Below are 20,893 nucleotides of genomic sequence, written 5' to 3' on the forward strand. Positions count from 1 at the left end.
TTAATCCAACCACAGTGTCTGATTTCAAAAAGGCTTTTCGACGACAGCAGAACATATCATTATGTTAGGTCAGCAACTAGTCACAGAAAGCATTCAGCTATTTTCCAACCAAAGCGAGGTGTCACAAAAAGCAGAAATATAGATCAAATGAATCACTAACCTTTGACGATCTTCATCAGATGACACTCCCAGGACTCAATACTGCCCCCTTGTCACCAAGAAGTTAACTCCCTTCCATGTATTCTATGGCAACAAGTGTCATCGTGATAAAAAACAACAACGTATTGTTCTTGGTTCAGTAATCCCTTTTCTACTTCAACTCTTTCTCATTGCCTGGTTAGCCAAACTCTCTGGAAACATTAAATCAGACATTTGTCCGGCGGGTCGCTCTCACAGGTTATCACCGAGGAACTTTTTGTTTCCATTAGTTCCCTCGACTCTCAGCACGGTCATTATACTGGTAGTGGCACTCAGCCAAGCCTATGATTTTGAGCACCGTGCTTCACTCACACAAGCCTGTGGCCTTGGGGCATGTGCCTTATCAATGTCTACTTTTTCACTGAGATTTGTCTGGGAGGGGAGTGATGTTATGGTAGCTTGTCATTTTGATTGAGGGAGTGATGTTATGGTAGTTGGGAGGGGTTATGGGAGTTGTAAGGGGTGCGTGTTGGTGGCAGGGAAGTCAGGCGCAGGAGAACGAACTTTGTTTAATAAATGCTGACCAAACTCCAAAACAACCAAAATGTACAAAATAACAAAGTGGGTAAAAACCCGTCGCACACCAACACTAAATAGCACATCACATACAAACAAAATTATCTCTGACATGAGGGGAAACAGAGGGTTAAATGCACAACATATAATTGATGGGATTGGAACCAGGTGTGAAGGAAGACGAGACAAAACCAATGGAAAATGAAAAATGGATCAGTGATGGCTAGAAGGTCGGTGACGTCGACCGCCCGAACAAGGAGAGGGACCGACTTCGGCGGAAGTCGTGACAAGCGTGTCATTTTGATTGAGGGATTGATGTTTTTGTTGAACATCTGGACCTTCTATATCCAGTAGCTCTCCTGGAGCCCAACACAACATTGCCCTGCCTCTGTGTGTTTACTTAGTGCGTGTGTGTGTGTGAGAGAGATGAGCAACTATGTCCTCCTTAAACATACATGCACACAGCTTTCAGTTTTACATTGTTAATGATTACTGCAGTTTTGGGGTTAGAGCTTGCAAGAAAGGCATTTTGGGCAGGTGACATTGAAAGTTGAAACGTCGCTTTACCGTGCCGTCTCTTTTTTTATCTCGCTCTCAACACCCATCCAAACACACTGAGTATTTTGTTTGGTTCCATAATTTGAGAAAACAGAAAAAAATATATATATATGTGTGTGTGTGCGACAACTAAGGAGTCAGCTACTTACAATCAAGGATACAGGATAAAGCACCACACCATACAAAGACACACTCCCACTCCCAAAGCGAACCGGAGATGAGCAGCTGAGCATTAGATTACAGGGAAATGATCAGCCAGAGTAGACCGGTAACCAGCAGCCACACTGCAGGGTTAGCTGTGTGTGTGTGTCCTTGTGTACACACCTGAACTTTTATCGCAAGCAGAGAGAGACTTCACGGAACATCACACACCTGGTCTAGCTAGACACTACCATAACCGCAGTCCCATACCACTGACAACCAGACCGTGTAATTGTGTCATTTTTAAAAGCCATTGCACATTTTACTTTAGGATGGGTCTTTTTAGGAACAATAAACAACAACAACGGATACCATGAGATGGAATAGGTCGGTACGGCAGCAGTGTATTGTCCTGAACTGTGTCCTGTGATTTGAGGTAGGGGAATGATATGCAAAGTATGGTGGAGCTCAATCTGCTCCGTCTACTCACCATGTATGGTTTCAGTCGGGTGATTTGATTTAAAATGGCATTTTGTGTAACCGAGCGCCATGCCAAGCTCCATGATGGCCGCTATGTGCCTCGTTTTGGCAGTCCTGTTCAACTCATGACAAAGGCAGGGCGTTTGGTAACCTAGCCTTCTTAAAATACCAAACCACTTCGTCACTCAGAGACTTGTGCACACACAGCCTACTCACAGTACACACACTTCTCAGTCAGGCTCCATGGCCAAAGCAAACCTTTTTGTATTTTAACTGCATCAAACTATGAGTGGAGAAGAGCGCTAGGGACAGTAGATTAAGTGGCCTCTAAGCGTATCAGAAATCTTAATTAACATTAGGGGGTTTGATAAGGAACTTTGGCTGTCAATCTCATGTTTATTTTTGCAGTCTGAGGTAGTGTCTGAACGGTGAGGTAACGGTCTGGAAGGGAGGCTAGCACTACTATCATATGTACTGCATTTACCTCCTTCTCTCAGAGACGTGTTATTGGAAAGGTGGACTGTGCAGTTTATACACTCAACTCTGAGGACCATATAATTAAAGGCACTATTTGGGTTGAATTTCGCTTGTCTCAATCGTTGTGGCATTTTTTGACGGCATGTTCTGTACTGTGGGCAACATTATCTACTGTATACTGCACTGTATAATGGTTTGAATAGTAGCCGTTTCTCTTCACTCCTGATAGGTAGCACTAAGCTCTCTAACTAGCGTTTTAATAGGTGGTGGTAGTAGTACATTCATTAAACATTTTAGTCACACTACTAGCGTATTTCACGACATCCAATTTCAAATGGGAGAAACTGTTACCCACTTCAATGATTCTCACTCCCTTGTTGTGCAGATACATTTTCTTTGACACGCTCAGTAGAAATGTCTGACATTTTTCAGGTGTCTGTGTGATTGGGTGTTTCAATAACAAAATTGCTTAGGCAGTGTGTGGACACCCTGGGAAATTGGCAATTCCGAAATGAAAGCTTCCACAGAACTAGACAACATGTGAGGCATTAACATAGTATTATTGTTATAATTTGGGTCAATTTGACAGATTCCTTTTGATGACTGTTACACAAAATGATGCTGTCCTTTTTTTTAACCTGTGACATGTCTGTTAGTAGTTTTTCTCTGGACAGACCAAAACAACACCTGCAAACAAACCCATTCTCATCACACATTCTTCTGTGTGTTTGTGGAGGTGAGAATTTAGCGTAAATCTGTTTTACTACTCAGACAAGGGACCGAAAGTATCGACGTAGGACTTGAGTATAGGTGTAGAAAGTGGCCTATAATACTGACTGAGGTAAGATATAGACAGGGTGGCAGGTAGCCTAGTGGTTAGAGCATTGGACTAGTAACCAAAAGGTTGCAAGATCAAATCCCCGAGCTGACAAGTTCAAAAGCTGTCGTTCTGCCCCTGAACCCACTGTTCCTAGGCAGTCATTTGAAAATAAGAATTTGTTCTTAACTGACTTGCCTAGTTAAATAAAGGTAAAACAAAACATTAGACAAGCATGGCTTTGACACCAATCTGGAGTGTATGCTTCTGAAAGGATGTGGTCATTTCAGAAAGTTTTCCCCTAAGGGACTGTAATATGTGTTGGCCCATTTGTTTGGAAGGGCTGGTCTGTGTATTCTTTATTAGTCTGGTACTACCATATAGGGCCCTATAAAATCCACCTTGTGGAAAATGCAGACAGAATCACAGAATCCAGACATTAAAACGTAATTCAACAATCTAAAAGAAAATGTATTGAAGTCATTCAAAAATTCTTTAATTTTCCCACGTTAATCATAAGACATGAACAAAATGCATCAGCGATTCGTATTCCTGCAACTTTCTGCAACTGCACAGGAATGTCCATCTGTGTGCGTTGTGCTCGTATGTCTAGTCTACACTTAGTGTAGCTGTTAGCAATAATACTAATGATAACCATCTGCTGGTAGATGGAAAGGCTTTCCCAAAAATCTTCTCAATTAAATGTTACAAAGTAGCCTATGCCTACCTGGCAGTATGATATCATGATCATTTGCATCAATCCAGTGGCCATTTGTTTTGCTAACTCTGAAATCACATGAGCGCTACAGAAACACAGCTAACCTAACAACGGTCTTTGGCTGGTGCGCACTTGCATTAAAAGGTAACTACACCCACATTTTTTATGTATTAGATTTTTTCCCCAGACCTCCAACAGTGGTCTCCTGATGTGGTTCAAGCATTGTTATGGACTTGTTTAAAATAAAATAAAACAAATAAAAAAGTGTAATTTTGAGAGCAAGAACTGAATTTTGGAAAAAATAAATGGAATCTGGCAAAAAAATAAAACAGATTTTATAGGTCACTACTAGTAGTACACACACACGCGCCCTTCCACTGAAGTTCTTCTTGCCACAGCCCTTGCCTTCAGGCCTCGGCAACCATCCCTTAAATACATTCTTTTTTGCCTCTAACCCATTTCCTGTTTTTAGTTTAGTTTCTTTGTTCTTGGCCTTCAGCCATGTCCTTGCTAAATGACTGTACTCGCATCTGAAAGAGTTAATACATACAGCCGTGATGTAATCAGCAGTCTCTTTGCAGAACAAGGTGACTTTCCTTCAGCGAGGGAGCAGTAGTCATAACAAGCAGGCAGAAGTAATCAAATCATGTCATTTGACATGATTCCCTCTTCTTCTTTTTTTTTCATCCCCCCCTTTACTTAATCTCCATCCCGTGAACAATGTCTGGGGTTAATGCAGTAGCCAGGCCCGAAGAGAGGGAACAAGGCGCACTCCTCCTCGTCATCCAATGTCATCTCCATCCCTCTCTGCTTCCCACTCCGCAGAAACAGTCCGGAATCATAATCACCACTTGACCGTTTGTGACTTTCACATGGCCGACTGTAGATGCTCCAGGGTTGAAGTAGAGGTGACTTCCCCCCTTTAGCAGAATTTTTCCAATCTGATGCTTCGTTGCTTAAATACAGAACATTTTATGGTTTATGGTTTATGGTTTATGCTTTACGGTTGGTGCCTCTGCCTTTGATGTTGAGGGCTAGAAAATCCTGCTCAGTCAAATAAAAAGGGCTTTGAAATGGAATAAGTGGGTCAATCCCTTGACAGGTTTGCAACTGTGCATATGTTTGGGTCTTGAAACAGCACTCAGAACCGTTGTGTGTGTGGCTCTGTTGCTAGAGAGTGGTACTTGTAACGTCAAAGGTCATGCGTTGAATTCCCGCTGGGGCCACTCATATAAAAAAAACTATGCACACATAAATTGCTTTGGACAAAAGGGTCTGCTTAATGGGATATATTACAATGGGATATATTATATATCACATTACACACATTTTGCCCTGATATTTGTATAGGATGGCCCAAACTTCTTAAGAATGGGACATTGTACAAACATGACATTTTATGGAGAATATTGTGTAGTGTGAAAAGCAAGTTTGGTTACAGTATCTTAGGATTCAATGCATGCAGGGTCAACTACTGCCTATACTTTTTATTTATTTACAGTGCCTTGCGAAAGTATTCGGCCCCCTTGAACTTTGCGACCTTTTGCCACATTTCAGGCTTCAAACATAAAGATATAAAACTGTATTTTTTTGTGAAGAATCAACAACAAGTGGGACACAATCATGAAGTGGAACGACATTTATTGGATATTTCAAACTTTTTTAACAAATCAAAAACTGAAAAATTGGGCGTGCAAAATTATTCAGCCCCTTTTACTTTCAGTGCAGCAAACTCTCTCCAGAAGTTCAGTGAGGATCTCTGAATGATCCAATGTTGACCTAAATGACTAATGATGATGAATACAATCCACCTGTGTGTAATCAAGTCTCCGTATAAATGCACCTGCACTGTGATAGTCTCAGAGGTCCGTTAAAAGCGCAGAAAGCATCATGAAGAACACGGAACACACCAGGCAGGTCCGAGATACTGTTGTGAAGAAGTTTAAAGCCGGATTTGGATACAAAAAGATTTCCCAAGCTTTAAACATCCCAAGGAGCACTGTGCAAGCGATAATATTGAAATGGAAGGAGTATCAGACCACTGCAAATCTACCAAGACCTGGCCGTCCCTCTAAACTTTCAGCTCATACAAGGAGAAGACTGATCAGAGATGCAGCCAAGAGGACCATGATCACTCTGGATGAACTGCAGAGATCTACAGCTGAGGTGGGAGATTGCACAAATCTGGCCTTTATGGAAGAGTGGCAAGAAGAAAGCCATTTCTTAAAGATATCCATAAAAAGTGTTGTTTAAAGTTTGCCACAAGCCACCTGGGAGACACACCAAACATGTGGAAGAAGGTGCTCTGGTCAGATTAAACCAAAATTGAACTTTTTGGCAACAATGCAAAACGTTATGTTTGGCGTAAAAGCAACACTGAACACACCATCCCCACTGTCAAACATGGTGGTGGCAGCATCATGGTTTGGGCCTGCTTTTCTTCAGCAGGGACAGGGAAGATGGTTAAAATTGATGGGAAGATGGATGGAGCCAAATACAGGACCATTCTGGAAGAAAACCTGATGGAGTCTGCAAAAGACCTGAGACTGGGACGGAGATTTGTCTTCCAACAAGACAATGATCCAAAACATAAAGCAACATCTACAATGGAATGGTTCAAAAATAAACATATCCAGGTGTTAGAATGGCCAAGTCAAAGTCCAGACCTGAATCCAATCGAGAATCTGTGGAAAGAACTGAAAACTGCTGTTCACAAATGCTCTCCATCCAACTCGAGCTGTTTTGCAAGGAGGAATGGGAAAAAATGTCAGTCTCTCGATGTGCAAAACTGATAGAGGCATACCCCAAGCGACTTACAGCTGTAATCGCAGCAAAAGGTGGCGCTACAAAGTATTAACTTAAGGGGGCTGAATAATTTTGCACGCCCAATTTTTCAGTTTTTGATTTGTTAAAAAAGTTTGAAATATCCAATAAATGTCGTTCCACTTCATGATTGTGTCCCACTTGTTGTTGATTCTTCACAAAAAAATACAGTTTTATATCTTTATGTTTGAAGCCTGAAATGTGGCAAAAGGTTGCAAAGTTCAAGGGGGCCGAATACTTTCGCAAGGCACTGTAACTAGGCAAGTCAGTTAAGAACAAATTCTAATTTACAATGACGGCCTACACCGGCCAAACCCAGACGACGCTGGGCCAATTGTGCGCCACCTTATGGGACAATCACGGCCGGTTGTGATACAGACTGGATTCGAACCAGAGTGTCTGTTGTGACGCCTCTAGCGCTGAGATGCAGTGCCTTTGACCGCTGCACCACTCTGGAGCCACTGCCTAAAAACACACATTCTAAAGAAAACTGAAAGCATCTATCTGGGGAGTATCTGGTAGTAGAACACTAATTAAGCTATTCAGTCGTTTATTTAGCAAATCATTCCTTTCTGACTTCTGTAGCAAGCTATGTTCAAATGCTACTCTAAAATTATTCAATGGTGGATCGGGACCTTGGTGCTAATTAGAACTTTCTATCTTAACTGGGTCACTGCCTGCTTTGTGGTTTGTTTTGCTATTCAAATGTATTAAAATGGGAAAATATGCCATCCCTGCCGAACGACCCAATGTGGTTTTGTTGCCTTTGCTTATTTCTTTGTCCGTTGGTGGGTTGGGCTGTGTGGCTCTATTAAGGACTTTCTAGTCTGGTCAAACTCTAAATATTTGTCCAGAATGTACACCAAATTTAAATGAGGAACGTTGAACTTGTCATGAAAGAAAACAACTAGAATTTTTCTATATACAGTAAATGGTCATCTATATTTCCCCAAATACTTCCATTTGACAGTTTGGCTGGGTTTTAATGAGACTGAGTGATGTTGAGGTGGGTGGGGGGGTTTCTTCAGTAAAGACCCTCCTGTGCTCTGTTGATGTTTTTTTGTTTTTTTCAGTCTCTCCCCTCCACATTGGCCCCAACGTTCCCCTCACTGTCATTACCCAGTCTTTCTTGCTTTCTCTCCTTCACGCTCTCCATCCGTACTCAGCCCGACAGAGACAAACTAAGCGGGAGAAGCAGAGAGAGACTAAGTCAGAGGGAGTGAGATTGAAAAGGACATCTCTAAGACAATTCTAGACCGTTAAAAAGGCCGGGACCGAAAGACCAAGTGAGAGGCAGAGAGAGTCTGAAATTGAAGAAAAAAATTGAGAGTGACCAAGCAGATAAACTGAGAACTAGAGTGTGCAGAAGATCTGTGGTTTTAGGCTGACTGAAGAATCCCCAGAGGTACAGTCAAACACACATGGGCCTGATCAATAATGGACACTGGTCCCCAGGCGCTTAGCCTGGCCAGACACGCACGCACACATGCAGATACAGACACGGACACACCATCCTGGGCTAGTCTCCTGGGGAATTGATGCACGGTGACAAATTGACACTCCTCCCCTCCACCCTTTTCTCTATGCTCTGGTCTCAGACAAGCCACAGAAACAAGGACTGAGAAAGCAAGAATCGGATGGCAAGGAAAATATTTAGACACAGCACTGCACTGCATTTGTGCTAGAGGCGTCACTACAGACACCCTGGATCAAATCCAGGCTGTATCACAACTGGCCTTGATTGGGAGTCCCATAGGGTGGTGAACATTTGGCCCAGCGTCATCTGGGTTTGGCCGGTGTAGGCCGTCATTGTAAATAAGAATGTGTTCTTAACTGACTTGCCTAGTTAAAGGTTCAATTTATTTATTTTTTAAATTGTGATTTTATCTATAAGAACATGACTAGTTTAGCTGTATGCTTCTCATGGTCAGATGGCATGGCCAGGGATGACAGGGTAATGAATAGCAGTTAGCTAGCTGTCAGCGCTATACTCCTGATAACAATGTGGGAGCGTGGACTGGGGAAATAGGCTGTCAATCCTGCATCAGGACTCTCCCTGCCACACAGACCGAGCAAGGGGAAGGGGGGACCCTCTTTAGGAAAAAGTGTGTGTGCGTGCCTGTGTGTAGTTGTGCATGGTAAAGATCTATACAATGCACACTGCTAATTCAAAAACTATGGACGGACCAATATACACACAGCCCTGACAAGACAATGTAAATTATATATTATCATTATTGAAGATAATGCAAAGCTCACTGAATTTAATGTAGGCTAGCTGACAATGCGTTGCGAATCGACGTTGCTGAATGAGAAAATACATTCCTATTACAAAACTACATTGCAAAATGTGGAAAAAAAATACATTGCTGAATGTAAAAATGCATTGCTGAATTTTGAAACTACATTGCTGAATGGCAAACTATACTGACCAAAAATATAATTGCAACATGTACATGTTCGTCCCATGTTTCATGAGCTGAAATGAAAGATCCCAGAAATGTTCCATACGCACAAAAAAACATTTCTCAAAAATGTTGAGCACAAATTTGTTTACATCCCTGTTAGTGAGCATTTAGCCTTTGCCAAGATAATTCATCCACCGGACAGGTGTGGCATATCAAGAAGTTGATTAAACAGCATGAACATTACAGAGGTGCACCTTGTGCAATAAAAGGCTATAAAAGACAATAAAAGGCTACTCTAAAATGTGCAGATCTCTCGCACAACACAATGCCACAGATGTCTCAAGTTGAGGGAGCATGCAATTGGCATGTTGATTGCAGCAATGTCCACCAGAGCTGTTGCCAGAGAATTTAATGTTAATTTCTCTACCTTAAGCCACCTCCTACTTTGTTTTAGAAAATTTGTCAGTACGTCCAACCAGCCTCTCAACCACAGAGTATTTCTGTCTGTGATAAAGGCTCATTTTGATTGGCACGGCCTGACTCCACAGTGGGTGGGCCTATGCCCAGTCATGTGAAATCCACAGATTAGAGCCTAATGAATTTATTAAAATGCTTCCTTTATATGAACTGTAACTCAGTAAAATCGTTGCCAATGTTGCATGTTGGGTTGTATATTTTTGAAACTACATTGCCGAATGGGAAATAATATTGCCAAATTTTCTATGTCAAAGCAATAATGGCCGGTAGTAAAGTTGGGGTGTGGCTGCAGTGCACACAGTCAGTGAATAGATCCATTGTTCCTCTAACAGGTAGCTTCACTCTTGGGCTTATTCAGTAACCCATTCACTGGTGTAGGACTCATTTTGTGTGTGTGTGTGTGTGTGTGTGTGTGTGTGTGGGTCTGGTGTATGTATGACGTCTGCGTCGCGTGGGCGGCAAAATGTTTAATTATTCTGTGTGTGTGGTTGTGCGCCTTCTGTGTTAGTAAGGGCATGTATCATCATGGGTAGCGTGTGTGTGGATCAATGGCCCCTATGGATCTGCCTATCAGTGTTAACAGGAGGAGAAGAGCATTAGATTGAGCTCATCTGTGTCTCTACAGGAGGTTATAGTGATCCTGTGGCTAGTGAGTGAGGTCGATAGTTTGTGTGTGTTTTGTGCGTTGATAGGTTTACATAATGTGTTTGCATGTGAATTAATTCACGGTAATGTACAAGTGGGTTCATACCGTGTGTGTGCGCGTGTGCGCATCTCCCTCCTTTCTGCATCCCCCTGTAAGCTTCACACACACACACACACAGTCCCATTTGCGGTCAGCAGGGGGGTGATGGGGAGCTGGAGGGGTGTCCATTGTGTGTTAAATGGAGCTGTCCATCCCCTGACATTGGAACAGAAGGAATAAGAAACCCCCCTCTGCCCTACACCCCCTAAACCACTCTGCTCTTTCGTTCTTTCTTTCTTTCTTTCTTTCGTTCTTTCGTTCTTTCGTTCTTTCGTTCTTTCGTTCTTTCTCCATATGTGGAAGTATGAGACCGGTGTTTTTTGATTTGGGACCCAACCGTTGGGTTGGCTCATCCATCATAGCCTGTCTCCACCACCCTCCTCTACTCCCGATTTGGTTTGACTCCTTGGGGAGATGATTGGGCTGGACCATTGGCTCACAGATGGAGAGGTGGGTAGGGGAGTGGAAATCCACTTTGGTTTACTTTATGACTGGACCTTGTATGGATTTTCTCAGTATCACAAAGGAAAGGGTAGAGGGAGTTTTTATACCTCCGCTGGCTTTGTTGTAGTAGATTGGGGGAATTGAGACTGTGCACAGTATGTGTGAATGGTAGAGCACACATTATGAATTAGCATTTTTTATTTTTTTTGCGTGTATGTGGGGGATGTGACCCCTCTGGTTATCTGCTACTGGGCACCTGACACCATGTACTCTTTTGGATCACATTATGAACAATATTTAACCAAACTTCAGGCTATGTCCTTCTATATACAATGCTTAAACATCGTGTCAAAGGGCATAAGGTACTAGCACATATCAGGCTTGGGCCCTTGGCTCTATCTTAATTTGCCTTTCTGCAATTCCTTCCATCCTTTTCTCCTCACCGCCTCATCTACCATGTTGGAGGTCATCCTTTCCTTTGGAGCCTATTTTCCAATGCATTTTGAGAAAGAGGGGAGGAGAACAAATGCAAGGAATCAAGGACAGATATATTAAGATAATTTGTTGCCCTTTTGAAACTGCCAGAAACAATGTGACATCTAAGCCATGAGAGTACACGGCACATTTCAGCTCGACTCGTTAACAACCTGTAGGGGCTGCCTCCCAAAGGGCACCCTATGCACTATATATAGCAGGTAATAGGGTGTCATAGAGTACCACAGTATGAGTCATAATACCCATAAAACCTAGCGGTCAAAGAGGGAAATGGTTCCAATAGTTTTTTTTCCACCATTAAATCCCATAGGGGCTTTTAGAGCACTTAAACTAAGGCTGTGTTTCGTGTAGGCTTAACCTGGCGTGGCGTTTTGGGAACCGTGTAAATGTCTGACTTTGCTCAATATATTCGCCTGTATTTACCCCTGACAAATTAAATGGTAAGTAGCTGCTAATGTGGCTATCATAAATAACTACAAATGCCATGATGTAGACGAGACTACCGAATTGAGGCAAAGGTAAGACTCTCTGGATTAACTATCTAATGTTAGCTAAATGTAGTAATTAATAAATTGGCTACATTTCTGTGAACTGTCTTGGGCAAGTTTTATATTTACGCAAAACCTGTTCGAAGTAGATGACGTGCAGGAGCTTGCAGTGATTTGTAATCGTGCATGATGTCTACTTTGATGCTAATTAGCATTTTTAAATCTGAGCGTAAATGGAGACAAATATATTGATAAAAGTCACCTTTGTCTGATATTTTTATTTTTTATTTTTTTACATGGTTAAAACATCACGCCAGGGTAAGCTTACATGAAACACAGCCCTTATTTTCATTGTTTCTATAATCCCTAATGGGAAAAATAAATGGTGGAAAAACAATTGGAACCATTTCCCAATTTGACCGCTAGGTTTTATGGGTATTATGACATTTCCACTGTGGGGCTCTATTTGGGGCGCATCCTAAGAAAGGCACATAACACATAACATAACTTTTCAATGTGAATAAGTATCTTCCTGCCTCATCCTTGATGGAGAGATTAAACGGGGCTTTTGTCTGTGTGTTTCCAAGGTAAGGTCAGAGAGACCTTGTTTATCATGTGAGCCGTGCCATGCCGTACTGTACTAGGCTGCTTGCGTTCCTGTTTAATGAGGTGTGTGCCTGTGTGACCCTTTATCCTGTCTGGGACACTATGATGAATGGGACTGTTCTAGTGGAGGTGTGAGACTTGACTGTGGAGTGTTATCCCGCTTAGCGTACACACATACTAACGAACATACACACTCTTTGTCTTTTTTGTCTCTCTCCCTCTCCCATAAGGCTGTGTGGGTGTGGTATCACTCTTAAGGATCTTCCGTACTCCTCAGACAAACTGTTCAGAAATGTAAAGACTACCCACTACACAACTATACAATCGCTAGACATCTATCTATATACCATTGATGTCGGAAGTTTACGTACACAGCCAAATACATTTAAACTCAGTTTTTCACAATTTCTGACATTTAATCATAGTAAAAATCCCCTGTTTTAGGTCAGTTAGGATCACCACTTTATTTTAAGAATGTGAAATGTCAGAATAATAGAGAATTTATTTATTTCATCACATTCCCAGTGGGTCAGAAGTTTACATGCACTCAATTAGTATTTGGTAGCATTGCTTTTAACCTGGGTCAAACGTTTCAGGCAGCCTTCCACAAGCTTCCCACAATAAGTTGGGTGAATTTTGGCCTATTCCTCCTGACAGAGCTGGTGAAACTGAGTCAGGTGTGTAGGCCTCCTTGCTCACACACACTTTTTCAGTTATGCCCACTAATTTTCTATGGGATTGAGGTCAGGGCTTTGTGATGGCCACTCCAATACCTTGACTTTTTTGTCCATGAGCCATTTTGCCACAACTTTGGAAGTATGTTTGGGGTCATTGTCCATTTGGAAGACCCATTTGCGACCAAGTTTTAAGTTCCTGATTGATGTCTTGAGGTTTTGCTTCAATATATCTACGTAATTTTCCTCCCTCATGATGCCATCTATTTTGTGAAGTGCACCAGTCCCTCCTGCAGCAAAGCACCCCCACAACATGATGCTGCTACCCCTGTACTTCACAGTTGGGATGGTGTTCTTCGGCTTGCAAGCCTCCCCCTTTTTCCTCCAAACATAACGATGGTCATGATGGCCAAACAGTTATATTTTTGTTTCATCAGACCAGAGGACAATACTCCAAAAAGTACGATCTTTCTCCCCATGTGCAGTTGCAAACCATAGTCTGGCTTTTTTGTGGTGGTTTTGGAGCAGTGGTTTCTTCCTAGCTGAGCGGCCTTTCAGGTTAAGTCGATATAGGACTCGTTTTACTGTGGATATAGATACTTTTGTACCTGTTTCCTCCAGCATCTTCACAAGGTCCTTTGCTGCTGTTCTGGGATTGACTTACACTTTTCGCACCGAAGTATGTTCATCTCTAGGAGACAGAACGCATCTCCTTCCTGAGCGGTATGACGGCTGCGTGGTCCCATGGTGTTTATACTTGCATACTATTGTTTGTACAGATGAACGTGGTACCTTCAGGTGTTTGGAAATTGCTCCCAAGGATGAACCAGACTTATGAAGGTCTACAATTGTTTCTCTGAGGTCTTGGCTGATTTTGTTTAGATTTTCTTATGATGTCACGCAAAGAGGCACTGAGTTTGAAGGTAGGCCTTGAAATACATCCACAGGTACACCTTCAATTGACACAAATTATATCAATTAGCCTGTCAGAAGCTTCTAAAGCCATGACATTTTCTGGAATTTTCCAAGCTGTTTAAAGGCACAGTCAACTTACTGTATGTAAACTTTTGACCCACTGGAATTGTGATACAACGAATTATAAGTGAAATTGTAACGCTCTTCTGAAGAAGAGGACCAAAGCGCAGCGCGGTACGTGTTCATGATTATTTATTCAAACTGAACACTGAAACAAAATAACAAAGTGGAACAAAATGAAACAGTTATGTCTGGTGTAAACACAAAACAGAAAACAACTACCCACAAAACACAGGTGGGGAAAAGATGCCTAAGTATGATTCTCAATCAGAGACGACAATAGACAGTTGCCTCTGAGATCCACACCCGGGCCAAACACAAAGAAATAGAAAACATAGAAATAAAGAAACTAGAATGCCCACCCTAGTCACACCCTGGCCTAACCAAAATGGAGAATATAAACCTCTCTATGGCCAGGGCGTGACAGAAAGAATCTGTCTGTAAACAATTGTTGGGATTATTACTTGTGTCATGCAGAAAGTAGATGTCCTAACCGACTTGCCAAAACTATCATTTGTTAACAAGACATTTGTGGAGTGATTGAAGTTTTAATGATTTCAACCTAAGTGTATGTAAACTTCCGACCAACTGTATATAGGCTCTAGTATCTAGATATGCTTATAGCTTGTAGTATGTGCCTATAGCATTTTAAATTAAGGTTAGTTGTGGTAAGTGCTAGATAATGGACTGAATATACAGACTGGTCAACCAAAACGTGTAATATTAAACTGGAACTTTCTCTACTTTTTAAAGGCGACATACAATTATAATGTTGCTTTCATGTGATGCAAACATGTATAGTATCTGGCTAAATGGTTATAAATTACATGTTGATTATCTTTTATAAAGGTTTGATGCATTTCTTAAGCCCATTTCAAAGTTACGAACATTTCGGTGTTCGGAAACTACTTCCATTCCCATTGTGTTCGTATCACTGAGGTCCTACTGACGTTCTACTGATCCTCCAATCAACTCAAATGGAAGCCTCATCTTCTTGAAATAAATATTGAAAGTGTTACTTAAAGAGACAACAGAACATATCCACAAGAATATGTCATCTGCAACCAGAGGGTGAAAAAAACTCTAGACCACCTTTACTCCACATTTAAAGCTCTCCCTCACCCTCCATTTGGAAAATATTATCATAATTCTGTCCTGATTCCTGCTTACAAGTAATATTGAAGTGGTCAGATGACGCAGATGCTACGCTACAGGATTGTTTTGCTAACACGGACTGGAATATTTTCCAGGATTCATCCAATGGCGTTGACGAGTATACCACTTCAGTCACCGGCTTCATCAATAAGTGTATCGATGACGTCGTCCCCACAGTGACCATACGTACATTTCCCAACTAGAAGCCACGGATTACAGGCAACGTCCGCACCGAGCTAAAGGCTTGAGCTGCTGCTTTCAAGGAGCGGGACATGAATCCGGACGCTTATAAGAAACCCTGCTATGTCCTCAGACGAACCATCAAACAGGCAAAGCATCAATACCGGACTAAGATTGAATCCTACTACACCGGCTCTGACACTCGTCATATGTGGCAGGGCTTAAACTATTACGGACTACAAAGGGAAACCCAGCCGCGAGTTGCCCAGTGACGCGAGCCTACCAGATGAGCTAAATGCCTTTTTATGCTCGCTTTGAGGCAAGCAACACTGAAGCATGCATGAGAGCACCAGCTGTTCCAGACGACTGTGATCACGCTCTCTGTAGCCAATGTGAGCAAGACTTTTAAACAGGTCAACATTCACAAAGCCATGGGGCCAGATGGATTACCAGAATGTGTACTCAAAGCATGCGTGGACCAACAGGCAAGTGTCTTCACTGACATTTTCAACCTCTCCCTGGCCTGTAATACCTACATGTTTCAAACAGATCAATCAAGCAAATATATTTATAAAGCCCTTTTTACATCAGGCGATGTCACAAAGTGCTGTACGGTAACCCAGCCTAAAACCCCAGCAAGCAATGCAGATGTCATTCTACGGCGCAACCAGCTTTAACAGACGTTTCTCAGCACTATATCAACATGTCCTAAAAAACTGACATCTCTGATCTTTTCGGGCCTGAATAAATCCCTGAGACCTTTTAACATCTCCATACTATACACATACCATGTTGTCTTGTTTAATGAAGTCGGGTATAATTTAGAGTGTCTTATATTGTCCGCCTATAGGCCGAAGTCGGGGGTCGAGCCTTCGTAGTGTCGGCTGAATGTGCCACAGTGTGAGTGCTGGGGAGGCTGAAATGTCAAGCAGTGTTTTTCCAAGCTTCCAGTATGTATGGTGGAGAGAAGGGAGCACAGATGGGAGTGTGTAACATTCCTGAACCAGCTTCACAGAGAGGAGAGATGGAGCGAGGAAGACGTGGAGAGAGCGAGATGACAAATATTGATAGACGAGAGGAGTGAGTAAGGGGACAGAAAAAAGCGTCCAACAGAGTTCAATGCGGCAGAGCTGCGTGATTTATTGGGACATACGTCTGCAACTTGAGAACAGCCAATGAAATGAGGTTTGTAAATGTGGAATGAATAAATGGCCCATCGGACTATTGGGGCTACACGGCTCTGAACTATGAATTGAGCTTTATGGAAAGCGGAGGGTAAAGAGTTACGCAATGGGAAAAAAACACGGACAGAGAAGGAATGGAGAAGTGGAAGAGTTAGTTAAGCTGTAGAAAGGAGGACGAGATGGAAAAGGAGAGGAATGGAAGAACTAGGGACAAAGAGGAAGAATGAGAGAGAGAAAGGAGACCGACACAAAAAGAGTATGAACAAGAGAGGGAAAGGAGACCGTGGACAGCAGACAGGTGGGTCTGAAGGACGGAGGCAAGCCTCCCCATGTCCTTGTGAAAAGAAGAGGGGTATGTTCCTCCTCCGGCCCAACCTAATAACCATTCTATAGTCACGTCCTTCAACGACTTATTAGCTCAATCCCGCCTCGGTGTTGTGAAACAGTCTAGGAGAGAACCTAGTACAAGTTTGTTATGACAGACAAACATATTGGCGTGCGAATATGATATATACAGTGCCTTGCGAAAGTATTCGGCCCCCTTGAACTTTGCGACCTTTTGCCACATTTCAGGCTTCAAACATAAAGATATAAAACTGTATTTTTTTGTGAAGAATCAACAACAAGTGGGGCACAATCATGAAGTGGAACGACATTTATTGGATATTTCAAACTTTTTTAACAAATCAAAAACTGAAAATTTGGGCGTGCAAAATTATTCAGCCCCTTTACTTTCAGTGCAGCAAACTCTCTCCAGAAGTTCAGTGAGGATCTCTGAATGATCCAATGTTGACCTAAATGACTAATGATGATAAATACAATCCACCTGTGTGTAATCAAGTCTCCGTATAAATGCACCTGCACTGTGATAGTTTCAGAGGTCCGTTAAAAGCGCAGAGAGCATCATGAAGAACAAGGAACACACCAGGCAGGTCCGAGATACTGTTGTGAAGAAGTTTAAAGCCGGATTTGGATACAAAAAGATTTCCCAAGCTTTAAACATCCCAAGGAGCACTGTGCAAGCGATAATATTGAAATGGAAGGAGTATCAGACCACTGCAAATCTACCAAGACCTGGCCGTCCCTCTAAACTTTCAGCTCATACAAGGAGAAGACTTATCAGAGATGCAGCCAAGAGGCCCATGATCACTCTGGATGAACTGCAGAGATCTACAGCTGAGGTGGGAGACTCTGTCCATAGGACAACAATCAGTCGTATATTGCACAAATCTGGCCTTTATGGAAGAGTGGCAAGAAGAAAGCCATTTCTTAAAGATATCCATAAAAAGTGTTGTTTAAAGTTTGCCACAAGCCACCTGGGAGACACACCAAACATGTGGAAGAAGGTGCTCTGGTCAGATGAAACCAAAATTGAACTTTTTGGCAACAATGCAAAACGTTATGTTTGGCGTAAAAGCAACACAGCTGAACACACCATCCCCACTGTCAAACATGGTGGTGGCAGCATCATGGTTTGGGCCTGCTTTTCTTCAGCAGGGACAGGGAAGATGGTTAAAATTGATGGGAAGATGGATGGAGCCAAATATAGGACCATTCTGGAAGAAAACCTGATGGAGTCTGCAAAAGACCTGAGACTGGGACAGAGATTTGTCTTCCAACAAGACAATGATCCAAAACATAAAGCAAAATCTACAATGGAATGGTTCAAAAATAAACATATCCAGGTGTTAGAATGGCCAAGTCAAAGTCCAGACCTGAATCCAATCGAGAATCTGTGGAAAGAACTGAAAACTGCTGTTCACAAATGCTCTCCATCCAACCTCACTGAGCTCGAGCTGTTTTGCAAGGAGGAATGGGAAAACATTTCAGACTCTCTCATATTTTGCACGCCCAATTTTTCAGTTTTTGATTTGTTAAAAAAGTTTGAAATATCCAATAAATGTCGTTCCACTTCATGATTGTGTCCCACTTGTTGTTGATTCTTCACAAAAAAATACAGTTTTATATCTTTATGTTTGAAGCTTGAAATGTGGCAAAAGGTCGCAAAGTTCAAGGGGGCCGAATACTTTCGCAAGGCACTGTGTATATATATATATATATATATATATATATATATATATATATATATATATATATATATATATATATATAATGTAAATATGGTTATGTAAGCTAGCTCACCACAGGAATGTACTTGGAACTCTTATCTTCTCCTTTTATTTATCCTCACCAATCTACCCCTCATTCTTCTGTCACAGTTATGTTTGGCTGGATATAGACCTAGCTCCAGTCCTGTAATATTGGTTGCTTTATGAAGTAGAGTTTATCATGTCTTTGTACAGCTGTGATTGGTTTACAGTTATGTGTTTGTATATTTGTAAAGGGAGTGTATGTTTGTGTTCAGTGTATGAGAGGTGTATGTGTGCATGTGGTGTGTGGGAACAAAATATGAGAAAGTGGTGTGTGTTGTGCCTGGTAATATGAGGAACATAATCACCTCTCTTCAGCACCCTCAGCCATTGTCTCTGCGGTGCCATCTTGGAATCCAATGAACACAGGGAAAAGAGAGGGGATTTTCCTATTGTTCTGTCACCTGGTCCCCGAGTCCCCGACCCCTCAGTCTGACCTTTATCTGTGTTTCCAACCCAATCAGTGGCCAGCGCCACATTAGTACCACAACCACAGGGGGCCTAGCCAGGGCTAATCCCCCCTCTCTCTCTCACTCACTCACTCACTCACACGAGAGGCTGTGAATGAACAACCTCTACCAAGACTGGGTGCACTGATCTTGGGTTAAGGCGCCCGCATGCTCCCCATCCAAAACAGTTTGGAACAGTTTGTCCATATCTTATGGCAACATCAGCTGTTCGTGCACACATTTTTTCTCGAGTCAAGCTAATGTTCGGAATCCTACGACTACGCCTCTTTGTTTGGTGATTGATCAACAGTAGGGATTCCTCAATGAAGTCGTTTGTCATTCAACGATAGATGCCTTGTTTCATGCATACGTTTTCACTTGAGAAATACTGCACCAAACATCCTAGTTAGTAAAATTGCGCAACTAAGATATCCTCTGCAAAAAAAGTTCAAATGAATGACAGATTTGAGTTACCTTAGATTCATTCTGACTACTATTGCTGTTTTTCTTTCAAGCAAAGGTGGAAGGCATGCGAGCACACTCGTTTGGTTCACCTAGCCGAGTTTGGCTAGGCGCCAGCTGAACCGGTGCTCCATCCAGCCAGGGAGAGAGCCCCAGGCTAGTGATCCAAAGCTCCAGGAATCCGTGGCATTTCGCAGACCCAGGCGAAGAGTCCTTTGGGGGAATAAATGGGAATGTGTTAAGGTCAACATTTATCCCCATGTGCCCTGTATGTACGCTGGAGAGAAACACACAGTTCTGTAACCTAATGCATTGGTTTATACTGAAGAGATTTGAGGGTTTCTTCATGGACATTGTTGTTTTGGTGGTTGTCTTTGTCCAGTCATATAACTGGTACACAACTACCACTTTTATTTCCAAAATGTCTTCATGTAAATTTGATTTGTTTGTCTTTGATCTATTTACGGTCTGGAATTGATTAGAATTATTCACTCTCTTTTTAAGGCCCATCTTTAGTGAATTTAATCTTGCTTATTGACAACGTTTGGCATGTCCGTGGCTCAGACATGGCAGACATAATGCAATTTACAGTAGGCCTAGCCCCTATATCAGTGCAAATGCTATGTTTAACAATACATTTCCATATTGAAGTCATGCATTTAGGCTTCTTACAACTTCCAGCCAACTTGACACAATTGTGGGAAGCATTTGAATCAACATGCCCAGCATCCCTGTGGAATATTGTCAGCACCTTTTAGAGTCCATGCCCCAATGAATTGAGGCTGTTCTAAGGGCAAAAGGGAGTGCAACTCAAAATTAGGAAGGAGTTCCTAATGTTTTGTATACTCAGTGTATTACGCTATGGAGCGCGTTCTGATTGGCCAGTGAGGGATCAAGCCTCGACACACCTAAAACCGTGTTTATTCAAAACCCAGCCCTTTTGCGCCACTGCTAGCTACTGCGCCCATAATTCCGGTTATGAAAATAGCTAAAATATTTGACACCTCTGAACCTATAGCGCTTAGATTTTACCATTGCTTTAGGTTTGTTAAAACAGAGCCCCTAGTGTTATTTCTGTCTATTTCAATATCACACTGACTATCGGTGTAGGTCGTCATTGTAAATAAGAATTTGTTCTTAACGAACTTGCCTAGTGAAATAAAGGTTACATTTTAAACAATAAAAATAAATAATCTCATACTGAATTTGAGAT

General features: G+C 42.1%; 1 protein-coding gene across 11 annotated transcripts in view; it reads left to right on the forward strand.

Moving 5' to 3' along the window:
• The window catches only part of plxnb1b (plexin b1b), a 138,785-nt gene that overhangs the window by 48,198 nt on the left and 69,694 nt on the right, over nucleotides 1–20,893 (forward strand). The window lies entirely within an intron of this gene.

Source organism: Oncorhynchus mykiss, chromosome 17 (genome assembly GCF_057628025.1).
Source record: "Oncorhynchus mykiss isolate SJ-2025 chromosome 17, ASM5762802v1, whole genome shotgun sequence".
NCBI lineage: Eukaryota > Metazoa > Chordata > Actinopteri > Salmoniformes > Salmonidae > Oncorhynchus > Oncorhynchus mykiss.